The sequence below is a fragment of the Cyprinus carpio genome, chromosome B4, assembly GCF_018340385.1.
Source record: "Cyprinus carpio isolate SPL01 chromosome B4, ASM1834038v1, whole genome shotgun sequence".
NCBI lineage: Eukaryota > Metazoa > Chordata > Actinopteri > Cypriniformes > Cyprinidae > Cyprinus > Cyprinus carpio.
Window position 1 is genome coordinate 5,696,193 of NC_056600.1, and position 8,663 is coordinate 5,704,855.

Below are 8,663 nucleotides of genomic sequence, written 5' to 3' on the forward strand. Positions count from 1 at the left end.
ATTGCACTGAAAGTAATACTAGGGCATACAAGCTCATGAAAACCCAAAAATTTTCTCAAATATTTGTGATGTCTCCAGTGAGCGTTTTGTGGAGGAGGAGGTTCCCAGAGTGCTGTATCAAGGCACCTCAGTGGGAAGTCAAGTCTGTGGGAAAGGAAAAGTGTGATTCCACCCTCAGCTAAATTCTATTTTAGGATACTCTTACTGCAGATATGTGCACATATTCACTGTATTTATGCCATTCTCAGCAATATTCGGAAAGCTTGGCCTCATGTTGAAGCGTGTTTTTTAACTTTATGGTCCAATGGCTCATATTAATGTAGGATCGTATATTTCTACAGCTGGTTGGTGCCAATGGCCTTCGCTTCCTGTTGACCTGTCCTATCTAAATAAAAAACATATATAAAATATATATTTGGCAAAAATTTTGCAAAAACATTTAAAACCCAATTAAAAAAACCAAATAAACCAAAAAGAATCAGCACATCCACCTTATTTAATAATAACACATTTTTAATTAAATCAGCCGTGCTTGTCCGTCTTTTTTTTTTTTTTTTTTTTTGGGTTAAAGCAGCCGTGCTTGTTCCTTGGTGAGTTGTGTTTTTTTATTTTTATGGAAAATTATTTTTTCAGTTTTTTTTTTTTTTTTTTTTGTTACTTCCTGTGACTTGTATTATTCATGCTAATGCAGCCTGTCCAACCTTAAGAAGAACACTTATATTATTATGCAGGGATTCAGTCTGTAAATAATGTATATTTGATTCAAAATTATGTTTTAGAAATCATAATAAATCTCAGAAAAGTTTGTGATTTAGTTAAGACCTATAAGACCTAGATGTCACATGAGCCCAAGCTGAGAAAGTCTGAAATCAACACATTAAATCTTTGCCTCTCAGGTGAATGAACACTTGTCAAAGTTCATCGTTTCATTAGTTTTCAGGTTTCACGTATGCTGGCCATTGTGTTTAGTCGCAAAATAAACTAAGGCAGCGACAAAGGGGACGAAAGGAGACACGTTAAGACTTATGTTGTGTTTTTCTAAAGTCGACTTTCTGTGTAAAGATCACTCAGGAGAAATTACATTTCTGCTTTGATTTAATTAAAGCTAAATATTGGCCAATCGTCAACGGCTGGCCTGGCGGATGCTTGACACTATAATTATCTCCTGAGGTACTTTGTCTTAAAGGCTGCGCTCGAGCGTGAAACCAATTCCAGCCTTCACTCATCAGGGGCCACATCGCTTGGCTGTCTTTGCTTACCGCTTCTTTAAGTCGTTTCTGAATTGCACCATTGGATCAAACGGGAACACTTTGTGACTCGCATTGGCCAGGGAATTACAACCACGCTGCTGTTAATGAAGAAAATAATTCAGTCTGTTTGGTGGTCTAGTAGGTGGTAATTTTGAGTGTAAACGTGCTATGTTTTATTGTGAAGTTTGAAAGGGCCTAATACCTAGACCCCAATTCAACAAAACAGCCTTCACAACCCATTGTACTTTGTCAGTGTGATGTATTTGTGATTTCTATGAGGAAAAATGCATGGCGAGACATCAGCAATCCACTGGATCATAAAAAGGGTGTGTGAAACACCTGAATGGAAACAGTGTTAGTTGTGGAAAAAATTATCAGAAAAAATAATCTTGCCACAACAAAAAGAAAAAGTAGTTTTGAAAAGTGATTTTGATGAAAGCCAATTTTTTTTTTTTTTTTTTCAAAAATAATAGAATAGATTTTTTTATATGTTAGCTTTTGTGTGTGTATAAAGGTTAAAGGGATACTCCACCCCAAAATGAAAATTTTGTCATTAATCACTTACCCCCATGTCATTCCAAACCCGTAAAAGCTTCGTTCTTCTTCGGAACACAATCATATATATTTTGGATGAAAACCGGGAGGCCTGTGACTGTCCCTGTGTCAGATTGTCTTCTGTGTCAGCCGCGCTACAAGGATATGTTTTCTACATATATTTATGCTTTGATTTGAAAAGAAAAAAACAGCGCATCAGTGCAGCGCGGCTGATACAGAAGAGCGTAAGCTGCCTGCGTATAGCTCATGTTCTCCAAAATGGTGCTACGCTAATGTGGAGTGACACAGAGGAGACAAATTGTTGAATAAAGTTGTTACTGTTTTATTCGCGTACAAAAAGTATTCTCGTCGCTTCATAACGTTACGGTTGAATCACTGATGGCAGATGAACTATTCTGACGATGCTTTTCATACTTTTCTGGACCTTGAGACTGTTACCTACTTGGCAGTCTATGGGACAGTCACAAGCTTCCTGGTTTTCATCCAAAATATCTTAAATTGTGTTCCGAAGACAAACAAAGCTTTTACTGGTTTGGAACGACATGGGGGTAAGTGATTAATGACTAAATTTTTATTTTGGGGTGGAGTATCCCTTTAACTAAACTTTTCTAATTTGAGTTTAGTTTACCTTGATGTTCTAAAATAACTAAAGCTACAACTGAAATAAAAATGAATAAAAACTATATAGACATACAAAAATATATTACTAAATATGACAAAAATGCAACATGTTGACTAAAACTTTAACTCAAATGAAAAGGGAAATTTTAAAAATAAAATGACGAGATATGAATGATTACAAATATTAATAAAAACTACAGTAGTATCTCAATATTACTAAAATAACACTGGTGTGTAATATCTATTGGGGTGCTGACTGATCATGTGATCTTAAAATGGCAGCCTCCATCAGGTGACCTGCTTCATGTAAAATAAAACTGCTTTTATTGTGCTACTGACACACAGTTACACGTTTTTCAAAGTATTCTTTTTTTTTTTTTTTTTGGTCAACATTCTGTCATAAAGAAAAAAATAGCGGATATGCCTTTAAGAATCTTAATTTTAAGGTCAGCTTTAATTTCAGGGGGATTGAGAGGCCATGATTTGTGCTCAGACAAGCAGACGGATGCAAATGTTAGCAGATGTGGCCTCCCAGACCAGAAGTATTGTATTGCGGTGATGTAACTTGTAGACACTGCAATATGTTGCTTTTGATGGCACAGCAGCAGAGTGTTACGACAAGCCGAGAGTATCCACCCATACATGTTCTATACTTTTTGTCATTGACTTATCTACTCCCTCTCTCTTTCCCCCCTCATTCCTTCTTTCTTTTCTTGAATTATTCAACAATGTCACAGCAGTGACCTGTCCCTTGTCAGCACTACCTGCAGTACCTGCAGCTCTGAGGCTGTGGTGATGTGAGGTCTGTCTCTCTTCTTTGCTTTCTCTCTCTCTCTCTCCTGGCTGTAATTTGTGTCAGTGACAGCAGGTTGACGACTGAGCGGCAGCATATGTTTGTGTGTGTGTGTGTGTGTGCGCGCACAAGGCCTCCTAACACACATTTTCTCTTTCTCGCTGCCGTGTCATTGTGAGAAGCCTGGAGGAGACAGGCCACGGGTTTTTTAACCCAGCGCTCCGCCGTTCACCGCTGCGACTTGTCACATTAGTCAACTCAAATTTTAAGAAAATCAATTCCAAAGTTTAATTCGCTCGACTCCCATGCCTGTTCTCCCTCCGCACCTTGGCCGCGGCGCCCCCCGCCACCCCCCAGCACCTCATGAAACAGACTCCCAAGGGGCACAAGTCATCAATCTTAAATCACGTCCTCAAAACTAATGGCGGAGCTCTGTGCCGGGCCTGCTAAATTGAATTATTAGTGGATTGACAAAAAACTGCTGGGATTATTTTAGGGACAGGCAGTGAGAGGCTTAATGACAGGAAGTGGCGGGGGGTGGAGGGAAGGGAGGATATGGCCAGAGTGAAGTAAGAAGGGAAACGATTCAGAAGGGTCTTCACTTCCGTCCGCAAATCATCGAGGCATGTTCACCTGTGCAAGCTGCCAGTCTTGGGCCCAAACGCACTCTCTATGCGATTATGGGAACGCAGACGCTTTATGCTAGCAAGAATGCATTGCACTCTCGATGCACCACTAGGGGCACTGGAGCGTGTGTTAGCTTAAACTGTCCTTCTATTGTCAGTGTTCCCTGTCAGGTCAACTGGTAAAGAAACAGTATGAAGTTTAACACATTTGCTGCTAAACTACCTGAATAATACCACATTTAAAGGCTGAAACGGTTTCACCACGTTAAGCAATTTAAAAACCACGTTAATAAAACAAAATTCATTATTAAATGCATCTTCTTGACTTTTTGTCTCTGTAGATTCATCTTGCTTTTAACTGAGTGCAAACTTCACCACCTCCGCTTTATAATCTCAGGAGGAACAGGTGACTTTTTAGGCATGTATGAGTGTTTCTCAATCATCATAAATGGAGAAGTTGCTAAACATAGCATCCTTTTTAATGTGAGATAGTGTTGTGAAGCTATGGTTTTGCCACTGATTACCACAAAATACTGTAATAAAAAAGCAATAAATACATTAGTACATGTAACACATATTTCTACTGAATTGACTCTGCCAACTAACTCTCTTTGAAAATGTTGATAACTTTGTTTTCAAATATATCCAGACAGGCAGTTAGTCAGATGTTAGTTCAGTAAGTTTGAGTCTTTGGATTCATTTAAATAACTGACTCAGAGTCATTTCTTCTAGACTCGTTTGTTAACTCATAACTTTGTTAATCTTGTTGACTGATTCATTAAAAGAACCTGCTTAAGAGTCATTTTTTCATGAATCGTTAGATATTCTGTGAAATTATATTGTAACACATTGTAAAAAAAATTCAATTTTCTAAAAAAAAAAAAGTTTAGTATGCAATATTTTGTGCAATGTCGATAGCATACTGTTTGCTTAAGAACAAATGACTCTTATGAGCCAGTTTTAATGAATCGCACAAAATGTTTGATTGACACAATTTTTATCCAAGCACAGTTACTGAACATCTCAACTTTCTTACTGGCTGGATATTTCTCGGTGTATAAAGATACTCATTTACAAAAGTGTCTTGTGGCAATAAATTAAATTTTAATAAATTGGAAATACACTATAGTTTAATTATGTAGTTCAAAAACTGAACTCTATAGGAAACACTTGTGATTCCCATCACAACCTGCCAATATTGAGTGGATTGGGCATGTAAACTGATGTTGAGATGTATTTACAGGGGTTTTCCCTCCGCCGGGTCTTGTGTTGTGTATGAGCGTGTGAGTATAGAGTTACAGCTGTGCTCCCGGCACATGATGGTGATGGATGAAAGTTGCTCTCTCCCAGAGCGCGGCACTGAATTAAGTTGAAAGGTACTGTTGATTCCCCCCGTTACCGCCTCAGAATCAAGTTTGTTAGAAATTGATTTAAGCCAGGGGGGTCTTTGTGGAAAGAAGGCAGTGATTTCCTCTTGATGGGAAGGGATGATTAGATTTGTTTTGTCTTTTTTTTTTTTTTTTTTTGCCTTTGCTGGTGTCAGCAAATCAGATCAGCTCTCCCTTGTCAACACAAGCTCCTTGTTGAGCAGTCAAAGCTAATTTGCAGACGTGCCACTTGTTATTTTTTGTCTTACTTCCCCTGATACCCCATTCCCTTTCTTCTCGTCTGTCCGTTGAGATGTTTTGACACTAAACGTTGCGTTATCCTGTGCCACCATTGAAGTATTGTGAGTGATTTGTATAGAATCTTCCACTGTTTAGCCTACACTTTGAAAAATAAAGGTTCTTTAATTGGCATCTTATGTTTCCATGAAGAACCTTGAAGAACATCCATGGAATCTTTATAGATGTTCTTATAAATCGTTTTTCACACTAAGAAAATCAATGGTTCTTTTAACATCTGTTCACTAAAAGGTTCTTTGGAGAACCCAAAATGGTTCTTCTATGGCATCACTGCAAAAACCCAGTTTTGGAAGATTTTTAAGAGTGTGGATGAGGAGTTAGAAGCAGTAGGGGTTGGCTGTCATCTTTCCTACCTTTTCTACAGGATGGTTTCCTTGGGGAAAACAGAGCTTCTGACTCGTCATTCATCACCGGTGGTTCTGGTCTGTTTTGCAGTCTCCAATGGCAGGAGTCTATCTCCATCTCATCCATCTTCAGGCCAAAGTCTCACCTCAGCACTGCAATTACACCTCAACCTCTTGTGCGTAATAAACAAGTGGGCCATGTTAAACCGGGTTATCATATCTTCAGCTGTTTAATTCAGTTCAGAGATGAGCCGTTACCTCCACTCTGTTTTTACCATCGGCCCCATAAGGTGTCAGTCAATGTGTCATCAGGCTTCCCCCGAGCCGGCCCGGGACGGTGTCCTGTTTTGAAGACTTCAGTCCTTCCCATCACAGCGATGGGGACTGAAAGAGACTAGTGCAGTAAACCTCCATGTCTGTGCCGTCCACAAGAGATTTGTCAATACACTGAGCCATATAGGTTCTGGCAGGCTTTCTACAGGGACGGCATTTGCCTTGAAGTACTGTCTTTTCTCATCTTCAATGTCAGCCCGCGGGCTGGAAGACAACATATGTTCTCTTCATGTCCACCAGACACGGCCCCACCAGTCACATGACACATTATTGAGCTTAAACGCATCACATATTTCAGCTTTCTTCACTACTATGAGAACAGATGGCGCAAATTACCGTCACAGAGATACTTTAACAAACATGCCGTGTCCTGGCACCGAAATGACAAAATCATTAATTGGTTTCGGGTACGTTGGTGATTTTTCGCACAGTATGAAGGCCTGTCTGAAACTCACAGATGTAAAAGATTAATCTGTTGCCTTCAGGTAGGTGAGATGAAAATCAATGCCCGCGATGACGACTCCTGACTGTTTGGAGTTGCTCTCCTCTTTAAACAGAAGAGGAAAGCTTTTCCTCTTCCTATCGGGAAAGTCTCTCTTTTTTTTTTGTCCTTGAACGGGCTCTGTGATGGTGACCCCTCTGGCTGTGGTAATTATGACAATTTGAGGAATGGCCTGCAACTATCAGTGCTTTCCTCTCATTTACTCAACGTGGGATTTAATTGATTTTACCACCCAAGAAGCCAACTAAATATAATCATGTTATAAACCCTTTCTCTGTGTAGAAAGTAATTTTTGTGCTCCATTTCTGTGACATGCGTCTTGCTGCTCTAAAACTATAAATTATTTTTGTTGATTTTAGCAGATTTGCTGTTTTCAGTATTGTGAATTTTTTTAACTAATTAATTTATAAATAGGTATTTGAACATTATGTAATTAGTGTCAGATCGGTTTCACGAGATTATAAATATAAATCATAAATACTAATTACAGAATATAAATACTAATAAAATAAAATAAAACTAAATAAAATAAATTAATAATAATGATAATAAATTTTTTTATTTTTATATTAATTTTTTTTTTAGATAAATTTAAAATTAATTCATACATTTGCTGTTTTCAGTATTGTGACACTTTTATCAATTAAATAATTTATTAAATAATTCAACGGAATCAGTCTCAGATCTGTTTCATGATATTTTAAATATGAATCTTTGAAAGGTCTATATTTTTAAAGTTTATTTAAATGCTTATTATTACATTTTACATTATATTACTGTATAAAGTATATATTTGCAATTATATTATTAAAAGTATAATTTATTTTGTTAATTTATTGTTGTTGTTGTTTTATTTTGTTTGTTTAAATAATCTAAAAATTATTTAAAATTAATCTAAAAAGAATCAATATGGTTATATGATATGAGAGACATTCAACTATAGCAATAGTTAGTTATGCAGTTTAGTGATCATTATGAAAACATATTTGACCACTTAATGACATTATTGACTAATCAGACGCTATTAAATAAATATTATAAAGTATTACTCAAGTATTTCATCGTACGTTGCTCCATTACCCACTGTGTATGAAAACGCAGTTCATTTTTTAATATACATTCAAGTATTTCAGTGCAGCCATAACCCAGAGTCCCACGTTGAGAACTATAATCTTGCGCCTCTCTGGATGTGTGGAGCCCTTGTTAATGTTAAACAGAGATTAGCCCTTTCATTTGCCATACAGCTCAGTTCTCGCCCTCTCGTCTCCTCTGCCCCCTTCAAGTATTCAAAATTAATACTACCCTCAGCTCTGAGGCCACTGTCTGATATTAACAAAGTAATAAAGAGAATGAATTTTTTAAAGCATATATTCTTAGAGGTTTAATATTAGACTGTTATCAATGAGAGGTCAAGTGATGTGGGGAATTTTGCTGTCAGTTGTCGGAGCTCTGCAATTTTGATAGCTTAGTCGTTATTCATTTAACTTTATTTTATATGCCTTAATATATGGCATATAGGTAAGCAGCCTTTTTTTGCAATGAGCTTTTTTATAGTTGGTAATTATTTTTACCACCAATTTGTGAAGAGCATGCATTGTTTAAATGCATAAACAGATTATTGGGGATATATATTAGGATTTCTTGGTCAAAATGTCCAGTATTGAACAAAAACTTTATTACCCCTTTCTAGATACAAAGATGTGATGCCATCTTTCCTTCTGCCTCTCCAACATCTCAGTTCCTCTTACTTCTTCTTTTCTGTTGTCCTCTCTCTCCATTAATCTTTCTGAAAGGCCTGATATCATCCATCTCCCCAGTCGGCTATTCCCGAAGGGTAAATTACTCCAGAGGCCCGCGTGGCCCTGCTCTGTATCAGGTTGACCCACGTCTTGTTTGCCATTTTGTGTACGCCGCTGTTTATTTAACAAGGAGCAGAGTGAGAGGGCCTTCCAGA